Source organism: Bombina bombina, chromosome 4, assembly GCF_027579735.1.
Source record: "Bombina bombina isolate aBomBom1 chromosome 4, aBomBom1.pri, whole genome shotgun sequence".
NCBI lineage: Eukaryota > Metazoa > Chordata > Amphibia > Anura > Bombinatoridae > Bombina > Bombina bombina.
In genome coordinates, this window is record NC_069502.1 from 936,409,305 (window position 1) to 936,427,561 (window position 18,257).

The 18,257-nt window shown below is 39.8% G+C and overlaps 1 pseudogene; it reads left to right on the forward strand.

Annotated features, from left to right (window-relative positions):
- Positions 1-17,245, forward strand: part of LOC128658090 (zinc finger protein 292-like) — a 139,940-nt pseudogene extending 122,695 nt beyond the window's left edge.
- Positions 17,246-18,257: the final 1,012 nt, after the last annotated feature.

Here is an 18,257-nt window from a genome sequence, read left to right on the forward strand (position 1 = left end):
CTGCTACCCTGATTCCATTCTCGCTCCATTGCAGCCTGTCCCTAAGTTATTTGTTGTTAAGCCACGAAGTGCTCCTGCCATTATTGCAGCTACAATTACATTTTTATTCCTAATTCTATAAGTGGTCTTGCCTGAATCCAGAGACAGTGTTCCCAGGAAAATTGTTGTTTATTGGGGACATTTATGTTGGCTGTTTTTTCACAGTATTCCATGATTGATATATCCCTATAGTATTTGTATTTTAAATATCATGGTGTTTTGTTGACATGCTGAACTTTGTTTTAATCCATACTAGCTAAATATGCTTGTCTCATAACTAGACAAACTTTGCTGAGAAAAGGACGCATGAGAACTCTAATGCTGGATAAGCATATAACTACTTTTCTAACATAGGGCCATTCTATTTTATTCACATGGTTCAGCTTTGGGTTACAATTGTTTGCTGTTTTATTTGCACCCATGGGGATGTTACTGGAATTTCAATTTAGCACTCTCTCTATATGTTCCCATGTTTTATTAAGTAGAGCTAAACCACCACCTCTCTAATCATTTTTTCTAGTTATTAAGATGATTCTTTTATATTATATTTACTCTCAGATTCTAGATATAGCTTTTACCTAGGACGCACTACTGCCAGCGGCCGGGGCAGTGTGACACCTATAGTATACAAATATAGAGCTCTGTAGAAGTGTCTTGGCTCTAGCTTTACATCACACAGAAAATTAATCTCTTCAAAAAAAGTTTCTGTTTTTAGTCAAGATTTTGGGCATGTTGTCAATACCTTTTGTATAGTTGTTGGGCTGCCATAACAAGTTCATAAGTCTCTCATATTAATATTCTCCAAGTCCTACTAAGTTCCCACCCGCATAAAAACTAACACTTGTACCTATTCTAGTAATTCACAGAGAACATTTATTCATAGAGTCCAGTCTAATATGTAATATCTACAACACCTCAATCTTAATACTAAAGGGAAAGGTAGATAAATAATTGAAACACTTTCCCATTTCCTCTCCTACTTTGAGAATTTAACCTACCACCTCCCCCCTCTCCCCCCACATAAGGAACCTCCTAGATATGGAGGGCTACATATGCGGCTCTCTCGTCTATGCCGCAACCTTCAATACCCCCCTAGCATTCATTTTTACATCTTACCACAGTATTGACTCTAACTACCACATTCCATTCAGCTGGACTGATTAACATAATTTCCCAGTAGAGTCTCTGATTGTTTCACCATGTTGTTTCCATTTAGGAATAGTACTTCCACTGTGGTCATTACTTCATATGTTAATTACTAATCTAATTCTAATTTATTGGTCTAAAGGTGACCGTTCAAATCACTCAATTTCCTCTTTCAGTGTTTGTTGCTTGTTTTTAGAGGCACAAGAGTTGTCTTCAATGTCAAGTGAGGTAACACATTTTGTTTAGACCATGTTAACAAGAAAAGAGGTTCCAGTCTACCATATTGTATCATTTATAATGTGAAATATTTTTAGCTTGTCTTATGCTATGTTTTTTTTTTTTCATATAAGCTGTATTACCTCGCACAACCTCAATAAAAATATAATTAAAAAAAAAAAAATTCTGCAGTGTTTGTGTTTAGCTGTAATTTTCCTCTTACTCATTTACTGTACCCACACATATTATATACCGTTTTTCTCGCCATTAAATGGACTTTCTAAAGATATTATTATTTTCATCATATCTTATAATTTACTATAAAAAAAATACAAAATATGAGGAAAAAATGGAAAAAAACACACTTTTTCTAACTTTGACCCCCAAAATCTGTTACATATCTACAACCACCAAAAAACACCCATTCTAAATAGTTTCTAAATTTTGTCCTGAGTTTAGAAATACCCAATGTTTACATGTTCTTTTTTTTTTTTTGCAAGTTATAGGGCAAAAAATACAAGTAGCACTTTGCTATTTCCAAACCCCTTTTTTTCAAAATTAGCGCTAGTTACATTGGAACATTGATATCTTTCAGGAATCCCTGAATATCCCTTGACAAGTATATATTTTTATTTAGAAGACATTCCAAAGTATTGATCTAGGCCCATTTTAGTATATTTCATGCCACCATTTCACCGCCAAATGCGATCAAATAAAAAAAAATTGTTGACTTTTTCACAATTTTTTTCACAAACTTTAGGATTCTTGCTGAATTTATTTACAAACATCTTGTGCAATTATGGCATAAATGGTTGTAAATGCTTCTCTGGGATCCCCTTTGTTCAGAAAAAGCAGACATATATGGCTTTGGCGTTGCTTTTTGGTAATAATAAGGCCGTTAAATGCTGCTGCGCACCACACTTGTAATATGCCCAGCAGTTAAGGGGTTAATTAGGTAGCTTGTAGGGTTAATTTTTATCTTTAGTGTAGAGATCAGCCTCCCACCTGACACATCCCACCCCCTGATCCCCCCCTGACCTCCCTCAAACAGCACTCTTCCCTCCCCCACCTCACAATTGTCACCGCCATCTTAAGTACTGGCAGAAAGTCTGCCAGTACTGAAATAAAAATCATTTATTATTTTTTTTTATTTTTTTTTTCATACTGTCTGCAGTCTGCATCCCCCCTTACCCCACAACCTCCCTGATCCCCCCATACATGTCTCTAACCCTCCCCCTCTACCTATTTGCCGCCATCTTGGGTACTGGCAGCTGTCTGCCAGTACCCAATTTGCCCCCAAAAATAGGTTTTTTTTAACTTTTTTAGATTAAAAATTTGTTTTCTGTAGTGTAGCTGGCCCCCCTTAAAACATCTACATCCCTCCCCTCCCAGATCACTTACTAAACAAGAAGATCCCCATGCATCTGCATTGATTCTATTTTTTTTTTTTCATTTTGTTCCGGTATATTTTGCGTGCGCGCGCACGCACACCCGCCCCCCCGCCCCCCACGGCCGCAACTGCAGAAATTGCCATTACTGATCGTGAGTTAGACAAATATGGAGCATATCCTTACCGCTCCTCAAACAAGATGCTCCCACCCAGCAACGAATGTATGATCGCCATAGTCCAATGCAGAGAGGGCCACAAAGTGGCCCTCTCTGCATCGGTGGGTAAAATAAGGGATTGCAGTGATGCCTCAATATTGAGGCATCACTACAATCCCTTGTAAGCAGCTGGAAGCGATCATGATCGCTTCCAGCGCTTCTAACAACAGAGGACGTACCAGGTACGTCAATTGTCATTAAGGGAATGTTTTTCTATGACGTACCTGGTAAGTCCTCTGTCATTAAGGGGTTAAGGACAAACTGTCACGTACAGGGATCCCTGTCTCTTTAGAGGATTTTTTCACTCTCACCATCAATATAGACAGAGGCCTTAGAGAAAGGCGTTCAGAGCGAGCAAGCTCTTCCAAAAGTTACCTCCCAGCTCCTTCCTATCAAACAAGAGACAATCCTCAACCTATGGATATAGGAGTCCTTAAAGAGCCCCTGACCCCCCAGGAAAAGTCCAGGAGGAAACAATTAAGCCTATGCATGTACTGCGCTTGTCCTACCCATGATGAAAAGGACTGTCCAGTCCTGTTGAAGAATAAGAAGGGTATGTCATTTAATTCCTCAGTAAGCCTATTAATAAAATCAATTAACACAACTTATATAACTATCCCTCTTATGGATGATGCAGAAATTTTGTTGACCTTGATTTTGTGAAGAGAAATATAATTCCTGTTTTGAATAAGCATAACCCGGTCTCTGTCAAAGTCATTGATGGCTCTTTACTCTCATCTGGTCCAGTTACTCATCAGACCATTTCCCTTCAGTTAATTTTCAACTCACAAGTAACCGAATCTCTTTCTTTTGATGTAATTTCCTCACCTATGTTCAACATAATACTTGGTATAAACTGGCTTCACACACATAAACCTCACATAAACTGGGCTGATTGTAGCCTCACTTTTTCTACCCCACAAAACACTTGCAAAAATACAAACGATTTAAACCTTATGCATATAGATGATTCCATTTTACCATCACACTATTCCAAATTTTCCGATGTCTTTAATAAAAAAGACGCAGAAAGCCTACCACCACACAGGACCTACGATTGCCCGATTGACCTACTCCCTGGGGTTACAATACCTTTTGGTAAAATATACCCTCTTTCCAAGCCTGAGAACACCTTAAGAACTACATCAATGAAAATCTCAGAAAGGGGTTTATAAGACCCAGTACTTCACCCGCAGGGGCGGGGATATTCTTTGTGACAAACAAAGATGGGTCTTTAAGACCTATTATCGACTACAGAGAGCTTAATAAGCGTACTCGAAAGAATAGATACCCGCTTCCTCTCATCCCAGAGTTGATAGAAAGATTAAGAGGTGCCTCGGTTTTCACTAAGTTGGATCTCCGGGGGGCTTACAATCTAATACGAATGAGGGCTGGAGACAAATGGCTCACTGCATTCAGGACCAGATACAGTCTATTCGAATATACAGTGATGCCATTCGGTCTGTGTAATGCTCCAGCTACATTCCAGTGCCTTATCAATGACCTTTTCAGAGATGTTCTGGATTTTTATCTTGTAGTCAATTTAGACGACATATTAATTTATTCCCAAAATCTTGAGCAACATAGACTTCATGTAAAAGAGGTCCTAACTAGGTTAAGGAAAAACGACCTCTACGCTAAACTCAAGAAGTGTATATTCGAGTCTAGCGAAATAACATTCCTAGGATATCAAATATCCCCTCTTGGCATCAAGATGCAGAATGATAAGGTGCAGGCCATTTTAAACTGGCCTGAACCTCATACTAAGAAGGTACAACCCTTCTTAGGCTTCTCTAATTTCTACAGGAAATTTATACCAGGTTTTGCAGCTATCACCAAACCCCTAACTGATCTCACAAAACTGGATCATGCTTTCAAATGGACAGCCCAGACTCAAACTGTGTTCGATCTCCTGAAATTGAAATTCACTACAGCACCTATTTTACAGTATCCAGACATGGACAAACAGTTCATATTGGAAGTTGATGCTTCTGATTTCGCCATCTCAGCAATTCTATCACAGAGGAAGTCCTTCAAGGAACCCCTACATCCTGTGGCTTACTTTTCTAGGCTCATGCAGCCAGCCGAACTGAACTATCCAGTCAGCGAAAAAGAATTGCTCGCAATTAAGTGTTCCTTTGACCAGTGGCGGCATTTACTGGAAGGTTCATCTCATCCCACTGTTATATATACGGACCACAAAAACCTACAATACTTACAATCTAATCGTACTTTATCTTCTAGGCAACTACGCTGGAGCTTATATTTTTCCCGTTTCCAGTATGTCATTACCTACAGGCCAGGTACCAAGAACGGTAAAGCTGATGCCCTTTCCAGGCAAGGACAGAAAACAATTCCAGATAACTTACCATCTACAGTAAGTCAGTAATCCCTAAACACTGTATTTTAGGTCTACTCACCGATGTAAGTCACAAATTCAGAGATGCTTTAACCACCAACACCTCAATACCATTATCAGTTGTCACCCGAAACTCAGATGGACTGTTTTATTAGGAAGGGAAACTGTACATACCCTCTTCTTTCCGTTCCACTATCCTCAGAACTATACATGACTCACCAGTCGCGGGACACATGGGTACTGAGCTCCTCAAGCGTTCCTACTGGTGGCCCACCATGTGTACTGACCTGAAAGAATTCCTAACTTGTTGCACTGTTTGTGCAACCTCTAAACATTCCAGACAGCTCCCAATGGGCTTCTACAATCTCTACCAGTACCTCACACCCCCTGGGAAGTAGTCTCAATGGACTTTATAGTAGACCTCCCTGTATCAAATGGCTTCACTACTATACTCGTTGTTGTAGACCTTTTTTCAAAGATGGCACACTTTATTCCCATTACATCCTTACCTACCTCGAAACAAACCTGTGACCTCATCCTCCAGAACGTTGTACGCTTACATGGCATTCCTAAAGCGTTCATAAGTAGTGATGTTGCGAATAGTTTGCCGGCAAATAGTTCCCGGTGAACATAGCATGTTCGCGTTCGCCGCGGACAGCGAACATATGCAATGTTCGTCCGCCCCCTATTCTTTATCATTGAGTAAACTTTGACCCTGTACCTCACAGTCAGAAGACACATTACAGCCAATCAGCAGCAGACCCTCCCTCCCAGACCCTCCCACCTCCTGGACAGCATCCATTTTAGATTAATTCGGAAGCTGCATTCTTAGTGAGAGGAGGGACAGTGTAGCTGCTGCTGATTTAATAGGGAAATCGATATCTAGGCTAGTGTATTCAGTGTCCACTACAGTCCTGAAGGACTCATCTGATCTCTGCTGTAAGGACAGCACCCCAAAAAGCCCTTTTTAGGGCTAGAACATCAGTCTGCTTTTTTTTTTTCCTGTGTAATCTAATTGCAGTTACCTGCCTGCCAGCATGTGTGTCAGGCTCACAGCGTATACTGTGCCCACTTGCCCAGTGCCACCACTAATATCTGGTGTAACAGTAGTGTACATTTAAAAAAACAACACTTTTTTGACTGTGAAATAATAGCAGACAGCTGCCAGTACCCAAGATGGCCGCCAATAAGGCAGATGGGGAGGGTTAGAGAGCTGTTTTGGGGGGATCAGGGAGGTTGGGGGCTAAGGGGGATGCTACACCACAGCATATGTAAATATGCTAAAAAAATTAAAAAAAATTAAAAACCTTTTATTTTAGTACTGGCAGACTTTCTGCCAGTACTTAAGATGGCAGGGACAATTGTGGGGTGGGGGAGGGAAGGGGGCTGTTTGGGAGGGATCAGGGGGTCTCATGCGTCAGGTGGGAGGCTGATCTCTACACTAAAGCTAAAATTAACCCTTCAAGCTCCCTACAAACTACCTAATTAACCCCTTCACTGCTAGCCATAATACACGTGTGATGCGCAGCAGCATTTAGCGGGCTTCTAATTACCAGAAAGCAACTCCAAAGTCATATATGTCTGCTATTTCTGAACAAAGGGGATCCCAGAGAAGCATTTACAACCATTTGTGCCATAATTGCATAAGCTGTTTGTAAATAATTTCAGTGAGAAACTTAAAATTGCGAAAAAATTTGTTTTTTTTAAATTTGATTGCATTTGGCGGTGAAATGGTGGCATGAAATATACCAAAATGGGCCTAGATCAATACTTTGGGTTGTCTACTACACTACACTTAAGCTAAAATTAATTCTACAAGCTGCCTACATGCTCCCTAATTATAGGCTTACCAGAAGTCCCACTTTTACTGGGATTGTCCCTGTTTGGAGGCGCTGTCCCAGTGTCCCACCCGGTTGTTCATTCCGTCCCAGTAGGGTCGCCACCTCTGGGTTTCAGACACATTATTCAAAATGACTGGACTGTGACTCTCCAGCATAGTTGGATGCTGGTACTTTGTTACATACAGCCCTACTTAGCTTAACGATCATGTCATTAAAAGTTTACATTTAGTAATACAGTGAGCAGCATAGGGTTTTTTAATTTTGTAGTACTACTTGGTTTATTTTTGTAGTAATTTAACAGCCCCCGACCCCTAGTGACATCACCGGTGATAACCCTTTAGGGGAAATATATGGGGATGACCAGGAAGTACAGACAGGCAGGATCTTGCTTTACTTCATGCAGGATAACATTTTGGCTGTAATCTTCCTGCATAATAGTATGGCGTAGTCTCTTAAACAACTTTAGCAGATATGTGTTTCTTTTTTACTTATTTAATTCAATGTTGTATTTATGCATCATCAGTATTTGGCTCTGTTCCTTAATTAGACACATAAAACACATATTACACTGCAGATATTAAATTGTGTGATGTATACGCTTTTCACTATTTTATTAAATTGATAATTATGCTTGATGTTTGGCATTATTTAGAATCTGAGATCTGGATGAATTATTTATTTGCTCATGTTGTGTATGGGTTGTCATGACAACGTAATGGTGCCTTTTTCACTAGGGGGTGGGGTTATTGTTTATTTCAATTGTGTGATTCACTTGTTGTTTGACTGAGGAAGGGTAGAGTATCCACGAAACATTACACACATAAAAGCTACTACTTTAAAAGGACCGGTAGTCGCCATGCCCCCTTGACCACGCCCCTGACCACCCCCCCACTAGCACGACACCAGGTGGTCCCAGTTTCACCTCTAAAAATTATGGTAAGCCTACCTAATTAACCCCTTCACTACTGGGCATAAAACACTTGTGGTGCGCAGTGGCATTTAGCAGCCTTCTAATTTCCAAAAAGCAACGCCAAAGCCATATAAGTCTGCTATTTCTGAACAAAGGGGATCCCAGAGAAGCATTTACAACCATTTATGCCATAATTGCATAAGTTGTTTGTAAATAATTTCTGTGAGAAACCTAAAGTTTGTGAAAAAGTGAACAATTTTTTTTATTTGATCGCATTTGGCGGTGAAATGGTGGCATTAAATATACCAAAATGGGCCTAGATAAATACTTTGGGTTGTCTACTACACTACACTTAAGATAAAATTAACTCTACAAGCTGCCTACATGCTCCCTAATTAACCCCTTCACTGCTGGACATAAAATACGTGTGGTGCGCAGTGGCATTTAGCAGCCTTCTAATTACCAAAAAGCAACACCAAAGCCATATAAGTCTGCTATAATGGCATGTCTGGCACACAGTGTTGGGGCAAGGGTCCATCTGACCACTGATACCTGGTCTGCAAAGCATGGTCAGGGCAGGTATATCACCTACACTGCGCACTGTGAAGAGGGCGTAATCCATACACTACCTGATCGATACAACATCATACCTGATGTTTTAAAGCACGTTATTTCAAACAATTTAGGAATGTTAGGTGATTTATGCCCTTTATGGATTAAAACCAGACTCTGCATCAACTATGTAATTTTCCATGGGAGTTTTGCCATGGATCCCCCTCCGGCATGCCACAGTCCAGGTGTTAGTCCCCTTGAAACAACTTTTCCATTACTATTGTGGCCAGAAAGAGTCCCTGTGGGTTTTAAAATTCGCCTGCCTATTGAAGTCTATGGCGGTTTGCCCGGTTCGCCGGTTTGTGAACATTTGCGGAAGTTCAATTTTTAGGTTCGCGACATCACTATTCATAAGCGATCGTGGATCACAGTTCACGTCCAGGTTTTGGAAGTATCTTTGTGAGGCACTTCATATTGTATGGAAACTCAGCACTTCGTACCACCCCCAGACCAACGGGCAGACGGAGAGGGTAAATCAGTGGCTGGAGCAGTATTTGCGCTGCTACTGTTCTCAACAACAAGATTCCTGTGCTGCTTACTTACCCCTCGCTGAGTTCGCATATAACAACAATAAAAGCTCTACAACTGGTTATAGTCCGTTCTTCGTGAATTATGGATTGCACCCTCCTTTCTCTCTCTTACCCAGGGTTGACACCCCCTGTCCACAGGTTAACGATCTCATGAATGATATATCTGCCACTTTCTCTATTGTACGTGATAATATACTCCAGGCTCAGGCATCTCAACGGAAGTTCTACAACCTACGCCACCGACCTAATCCTCCATATTCAGTGGGTCAGTATGTTTGGCTTTCCACAATGAACTTAAAGATTCCGTATCCCTGCAAAAAACTTGGCAAGTTGTTTATTGGTCCTTATAGAATACTCCATGTCCCGAACCCAGTTACTGTTACCCTACAGCTTCCCTCCACATTTCGAATACACCCGACGTTCCACGTCTCTTTGGTCAAGCTCTGTACCTCACCTCCTACTACTTCAGCTCCGCTGGACACAGCTGTTACTGTTGACCCCGATGAGCAGTATGAAGTTCACAGCATTCTGGATTCACGCTTCTGACGTGGAGTGCTCTTTTAACTGGTGCATTGGAAGGGTTTTGGACATCAGGATGATTCTTGGGAACCCGCTTCGAATCTGTCAGCCCCTAGATTGGTGTCCCTATTCCACAGGCGTAACCCTGATCGACCCAGGCCTTGAACCTCGCTGTGGTTCCTTATGTGGGGGGCTCTGTAAGGGTTAACTGCTTGTGCTGTGGATTAGGGTCCTGCCTATTTAATTGCTTTGCCTATTTATGCAATTCCCTCCCAGCCTTCATTGCTGGTTGATTGAGAATTCTACTATCCTCCCTGAATGCTCAAGCCACTCGCCTCAGATTGTTATCTTCGCTTGCCTTGTGAACTTTAGCCCTCTGGGATCCGTGCACATCTTATCCAGCTCTGTAGCAATACAGAAAGGAATCCTTTGATCTGTCTCTCCATTCCGGCTACGCTCTGAAGACTCCAGCTGTAACCTGAGAACCTGAGCAGCCATTATGTCATCAGCTGTCGCCTGCTGCTACTGGGCTACACGCTGTGCTTCTGATGCTCACAGGCTCCCTGCTCTCAGACGCCGACACACCGCTTCACTGAGTTTACACACCGGACTCAGAGGATAAGGTTAGATCTATCCAATATCCTACCTATGCTTACTAAAGCCTTATCCTAGTTATCAGCTCCTGTATCTCTTATACTTACCTTGTTGTTCTATTCACCTAAGCTGTTAACTCCTTCATCCTATGCTGGTATTCAATGCCACTTGCCACTTGTGATAACGTTATGTTAACTCACATTATATAGCTGTTATTCACACAAGGCATATACTAATCTCACTGGGGTAACCTTTACACATACATGGTAACCCTCGTGAGACATTTCACAACTTGAACTTATTGTATTAAGTGAGCTTATAACCTGCAAGCCTGTTTCTACCTAATATTGAGGAAATTTTGTATTCATGACTCAATAAATTGAGATCTTTACACAACACAACTAGAAGATTTTGCAAAAGTAGTTTTACCAATGAAATTTAAAAATGGCTCAGACTCTTTTCTTCCACTTCCCACAGAAAATGATCCACTGCCTGTTATGTCGTCACTCACTGGGGGTACTGTATTTTCACAGCTTGAAAGCAACACCAGTCATGAGTATGTATTGGTGAGTGAAACTGCAAGCTCTGTATTTCTGAAAGATGAACCTGATACTGCAAACTCTTTTATTAAGCAAGAGGACAATATGGATGTAGATACCAACTTTAACTTGGAAAAATCAGCTAGTATGCTTTTAAATTCTAATGACCAAAAAGTTTATACTGGACAGACTTCAAAAACCAGGGATAGAAAGACAAAACTCAGCAAACTCCCAAAGTGTCCCGCAATAATCAGAGATGGCAAATTTATATGTAGCAGGTGTTTTAGGTTGTTTACAAATCCAAGGTCACTTGGTGGTCATTTGTCTAAACGAGCTATATGCAAATCACACAATGAATTTGATATTTCACATGATGTCCCTCAAAGAGATGGTCAATCTTCTGTTTTAGCTAGTATGATACTTTCTGCCAGTCCACAACAGAATAACCAGCCACCTAAGCAGACATTTCATCCTGAAACAAACCTCAAAAATCAGCCTTTTGTTAATGCAATTTCTACTGACAATCCAACATCATTATTGCAAAGTGGGTTTACACAATCTAACTTTACTAGTGAGAACAAGGTGAAGAGTCCGCAGGTACCTCAGATAAAAGGAGTTGTAGAGCATAAAGCAGCGTCAGTCAGTGTCACTTCAGATAATTGTGTGCCCGACAATTTTCAATAAGCACTGACTCAATCAGTGCTTCAAATGTCGTCATGCCACATATTGTACAGACAGGTCCAAAGTGGATAATAGTAAAATGACAGATAATTGTAATGATATATCAGCTTTTTCTAACATTGACTTTTTAAAGACTGATGAAAATGGATAGCCCTCAGATGTGCTAAATTCAGTTGCAGAAAACATTACCTCTATTTCTTTGAATAGTAAAAGAGTTTCTGTTATTAGTTGCCCTCAGAATTCAACACCCAAGAAAAAGAATGGCAGTTCTAAGAAAAAGAAGAAAGTGGAGGGAGGAGCTAGCTCTCTGCATCTAAGCAGTCACACTTCGCATAAGCTCTGGCTATTCTTACCAGATTTACCCTTTTTTTTGACCGCTCAGAGCAGGCAACTTCTTAATTGACCAACAGCCGACTAAGAGGCAGAATACCTTCAGCTATTGTGATGGAGTGAAATATTGGATCAGCGCTACACCTCACGGCTTATGTCCAAAGAGATCGCTGCAGAAAAAAGGGAAGACACCATCTTGCTAGCTCAGCCATGCAGATATCTCTCCTTCGAAGGTAGCTTACTTTGGCAATATTACGGTTCTTATAACCCCTTCAACATGGCAGAACACCTATCCCATACAGTCATCATCGACACGCTCAAGGCTTTTGAACGGAAAATGGATGAGTGCTTTGAGAATCTACTTCACTCATTGCGCCCTGAGCCTACATGCAGTGACGCTAGCTTGGAGGGACCTGAGAATGCATTACCTTCCTGTACTGCTCCTTTCAGCTACCAGGTCCCGACTCACCCTGATCACATTGTCGTTCCTGCCGTAGTCTTGAATAACCCGCTGCCTCTGTCTGAGGACGAATGTACCCATGAGTTAGATCGATCAGTTATTGCGCTGCAGTCAGAACCTAAGCTCTATTCCCAGCTACCAAGATCTTCTACAACCATCCGGCTAACGACTTGTGACTTCAGTCATCCTACTCCAGCACATCGTTTCCGGAGCCACAACTTACATTTTAGCCTATACAGCTGATCCCATACTGCCTCAATCTAGAATCGGCATAGGCTGATCCCCTACAAAGCATAGTCTGCATTCTGTGTAACTCTGGCACTCTCAGTCAGAAGCAGCCCTTTACACTGCCGGGACAGTATCACTAGTACCGCATTTCTGAAACATATTGAATCCCCTGTGCCAGGGACCTCTCTATTTTACATCCCTGTAAGAGCTATGGAGTGTTATAGATGTCAGATGGCGACACTCACCTCGCTCCTACATGTTGTTACCAGCAGCCTCTGCCCCCGAGACAGTGGAGCGCCCACAATTCTTGCTCCAGCTCCCATCCTCAACATTTGAATTATTCTCTTTAGGAGCTTAATTTGATTTGTATATGTTCTCAGGTGTTATTTTTACATTTTTGGCAAACCTAGTTGAGTGCTTACCCTTCTGAGATAATGGACTAAATTATACTAGCACCATTTTTATATATATATATATATATATATATATATATATATATATATATATGTGTGTGTGTGTGTGTGTGTGTGTGTGTTTATATCTGTTTATCCTACCTAGATTGGTTCTAACACTTTCTCACCCAAATGTTTTGTTTAAGTAAACCTAGGGCAAGGTGAGGTCCATGGCACAGTAACTACTATATATTTGAAGATAATGCATTAGTAAATGTTAATTGTAAATCTTAATCAATCTTTCCTGTTGTGTAAGCCTCCATTACGTTCTGCAAAGGGACAAATTAATTTATCACATAGCATAAGGCCTTAGTGCTAACTGTTTATTCTTGCAAAGATGTCACAATTTTTCCCTTTAGGGCCTTACTTAGTTTCCTTTGGGTTATAGACACTATCTTCTGCTACATATTGGTCTATAGGCTTGTTGTATTCCATTCTGAACAGAGTTCTTGCAGCCTCCACTGTATTTCTTTTGCTCCATTACATGCATGTTTCTTATAGACTTAAAGTAGCCTATTTGATATTCAGCTGTATTGAATGTAGCAGCAGACCTTGGGATCCCTTCAGAGCTGCCGTCACAATCTGGACTACATTTCTAACTTCAGCAAGTACAACTTTTGACATATGTACAGGCCCTTATAAATTCGATAAACAAACGCCAACTCCACAATTCTAATGGTAGGTTTAATGCTGTGCACTATTTTTGTTAATCTTTTACTATATCACCAAGATTTTGTGTCACTCATCTTATTAGCAATCCCTACCACATACAGGTTTGCGTTAAATGCTATAGCACTTCCATATATGTTATACCTTGTCCACATTGATATCTAATAACTAACTCACTATTATATATACTACATTTACCAAGTTAGACCTCTCTTAGAGCCTGAGGGAACTCTTCTGGACACCTAATCTTCTGTTCATCTGACATATCTATGTTACCCTAGCACTAAAACACAAAAGCCCCTTACTCCTATAATAACCATCCCTCTTGCCATAGTACACTCCCTTTTCTCATCTCACACACAATTCTGCGGTCTTCTCCTAGATAGCTCCCCCCCGCCCTCCTACCTTCCCTATACTGAGCGGCTTTTGCCCGCTGATTTCCCTTCCCCCTTTAACTACTCTTGCACAAGAGCTGCCAGACCACATGCTAATTCCCCACGTTTGGAGCTTGATGCCCCATGTTTCTGGCGAGCCTGCAGGCTCACCAGAAACAGCAGTTATGTAGCAGCAGTCTAAAGACTGCTGCTCCATAACCCTGTCAGCCTGCTCTGATGAGGCGGACAGGAATCGGCGGAATTCAACACGATCGAGTTGATTGACACCCCCTGCTGACGGACGATTGGCCGCGAGTCTGCAGGGGGCGGCGTTGCACCAGTAGCTCTTATGAGCTGCTGGTGCAATACTGAATACGGAGAGTGTTTTGCTCTCCGCATTCAGCAATCTCTGTCGGACCTGATCCGCACTGTCGGATCAGGTCCGACAGACATATGATAAATAGGCCTCTTTGTATCAAACATCCCTATCTGTTCCGTGTCCCCTACTCAAGAAACAGATACAAAGCTAGATGCACAAATATTAGAAATTATGGAATTGGTGCAAAAACTTCAGTTAGTGGATAATGGCTTCTCTGAAAATCTAGACTCAAATCCAGAGCCTGAATGCCCATTTGTTAGCTCTTTACCTCAGACATCAAGTGTAATTGTACCAAATCCAAGATTGAATGTGTTAGCTCAGCAAACAGATGCTGATACTCCATTGATAGATAAATCAAATAAACCTTTTATTTGCCAAGAGATGGAATGTACATATTGTGCAATGACCAAGGATGCTTTGTTTAAACAGTACAGCAAAGTGCATTTCTGCACAAAAGAAAAAATACTGGAGATCAAGAAACACCAACTTAAGTTTGCCCCCTTTAAGTGTGTTGTTCCCACATGCACAAAAATATTTACTAGAAATTCCAATCTCCGGGCACATTGCCAGACTACACATTGGTTTACAGCTGAACAAATGATCAGACTTAAAATAAAAAAACTGTATGAAAAGAAAGCAGTCAATGACAGTATAGCTTCCCCAGCTCATTAAACATCAAACAAAGCCCCTGAAAGGGTAAACTGTTGTGCATTAGGCATGACTTCACAAACTCCAGATTCACAAGTGATTAGTAAACAATCTGATACTGATCAGGACAAGTTAACCTTAGAAGCCATAGAACTAAGTAAAGTAGAAGAAAGTATAACCTCTGTAATTATGTCATCTCAGACTTCACACCTTTCTTTTTTCGAAGAAAAACAGGAGGGGTCCTGAAGTAAGAATCAGAATCAGGGATAAACAAATGGTACCAAAGAAACCAAGAAAAAAAGACCTTAAAAATTCCCAGGGGATAAACTCTTTTAAATCTTACAAATGTGTCCACCAAGGTTGCACAGCTGCTTTTACTATTCAACAAAATTGAATTCTCCATTACCAAGCAGTTCACAAATCAGACCTGTGTAAGTTCTCATTGGGAGAGGAGGAAAAGGAAAATAAACTAACTCCAAATGAAGGTCAAAATGCAGAATTTAGATGTATGGAAACAGACTGCTCAAGAATATTTCAAGAAGTCACCAGCCTGATACAACATTACATGAAACTTCATGAGATGATTGCAGAGGAAATAGAAAACGCTTTAGCTGTTCAACACATTGAAAATTTTAAATGTGATCAGTACCCTTGTATGTTTGTATTTACCAATTGTTCTGTTTACATTGGGCATCTTGAGGAAACCCATGACCTAAAGATGAAACCAGTTAGAATGGATAGTGATGAAATGTACAAGTGTGATATTGGTGACTGTGACCGTGTTTATGCAACAAGGTCAAATTTGTTGAGGCATATTTTTCGCAAGCATAATGAAAAGCATAAGGAGCATCTTATCAGACCCACGAAATTAAGTTTAAGCGATCAAGATAGCTTGGATGACAGAACACTGAATGAAAAACCTAAGGTGCTTAAGCATAAAGCAGATGGTGATGTTTGTATTGACCTCTCCAAAACAAAGCGAAAAAAAGTCATCAGGACTGAAAAAGTTCTCGAAAGTGAACCAGGACAAAACAAACTTAATCCTCTGACTCTGAAATATTGTAGGCACACTTAGTCATTAAAAACAAAAGATGATGCTCTTTCAGAATGTTTAGATGACCGTGCAAGGTAGTATCCTTGTATGGTATGTGGTTGTTCATCCATTGTTACCAGTGAACACAATATTAAAAGGCATTACAAATGTCATAAACTGTCTAGAGCTTTCATTTTAAAGCATAGAAAAGCACTAATTGTTTGCAAAAGTCGTGGGCGATCCAAAGTACAGTGTCTTCAACTTTTGAACCTACAGAAAACCCCAAAACAATGGTAAATGAACCTCCTACACCACTGCTTAAAGATCCCAGTCATGGTTTAATAGACAGTAGTGATGAATCTACTATATCTATGTCTCAGCAGAGTGAAAATGAGAAAGATGAGATGGATGAGCTTGCAGAACTGTTTATTGCAAAAATAAGTAATGAGGATAGTACAGGGTCTGACAGCCAAACAAGAACTCCCTTCTTTGTGAGCAGTGACTTACAAGACGCAGGCTCTTGTCCATCAGAACAGGGAAAAATCTAATAAAAGAACCATTAAACAAAGAATTAGTCTTGTATATAAAAAGAGGAAAATAGATACATCTGATGAAATGTCTGCCGAGACATGCAGTACTCTAAGCGGTGAGGAAACTGTTCCTGGTTTACATACCACAGAAGATCCTCCAGCCTTTGATTTGAGTTCATTTAAACCTATGGGATTTGAGGTATCCTTCCTTAAATTCCTAGAAGAATCTGCTGCCAAGCAAAAGAAAAGTATACAAATAAATTACTGCAAGAGCGAAGACAAGACACTATTACAAGCAAGTGAGAGAGACTCACCAGTATCTCTTGATGATGTGGATTCATGGGAAGACACTGACACTTATTTAGAATTTGATAATCGTTCCCAACTTCCCAACTTGGACAATGTAAAGGTAGTTTTAGACCAGACTTTTAATAACTACATTGACCTTGTGGTAAAACACTACTATGGTTCTCAAGCATATCTGCTGGGAAGAATTGTACAGAATTGCAAAAGAACAAAGTTTAGACACAGAAGGAGTTACCACTGTCTAGAGATCCTGGTATATTCAACTGTACAATTTTTATTGTGATCTAGGAACTATAAAGCATGCAAATAAATGTATTTTTCTTAGGGATTTTGTTGTGTGTGTGTGAATTATCCTTGCAAAAAGGATCATGGCAGTAGTCATGCAGTGTTTTTATTCCATTTTATCCTTATGGGACTTGAAGAATGGAATTGTTTAGTAATGTAAATATTGTTTCAGAATTTCAATATTTCTATTGATAAATTGTCCCTTCACAAATTTAATTCTGTGATGTCTATGATTTGGTATAGTCACCAGTTCACTGCTTATGTAAAACAGGAACTTTTTATTTCTAAATAACGTTTTTCTAAATTATTACTGTAAAACATTTGCTACCTAAGTCTAAACTATTAAACGAGACATTTATATTCTGGATTTTAATTTGTAAATATGAATAAATATTTTTTTTTCTTTAAATTGTTTTGCATTGCAATGGGTTAGACTTTTTGACCAAATACTTGAATCTCCATTTGTGTTAAACATGTAATAGCAATCACATGTACAGAAGTAAATCCTTTTTTATCTTTGTTTTACTTTTTTTTTTCACTTGGATTATTTGTAGACAACAAAATATTGAACTTTGTCATCCTTGGCCTCATAATGCTAGTATTGAATGACTGTAATATACAGTACATAGTCAGTATTTTATGACATAATTTTAGTAACATAACAAAAAAAAATGTGTGAAATAGAATTACATTTTTTTTTCCTTTTTTATTAAAAAAAATCAATAAAAAAGTTGTAAAGTTGTTTAAAATTGGGGGTTTCATGTCCCTTTCAGCTACCCATCTTGAAAATCAGAATTATGTGCAATTTAAAAAAAAATCTACTACATGTATGGTTAGATATTTTATATCTACACATTTTCTGCATACATTGCAAGATGGTGCGTAGTGACAAAAATAATACTTTTTATCTTCTGACTTTTAATATTTAATATTTAATTGAATAATACCGATATAATAGAAGGGTGAATTAAT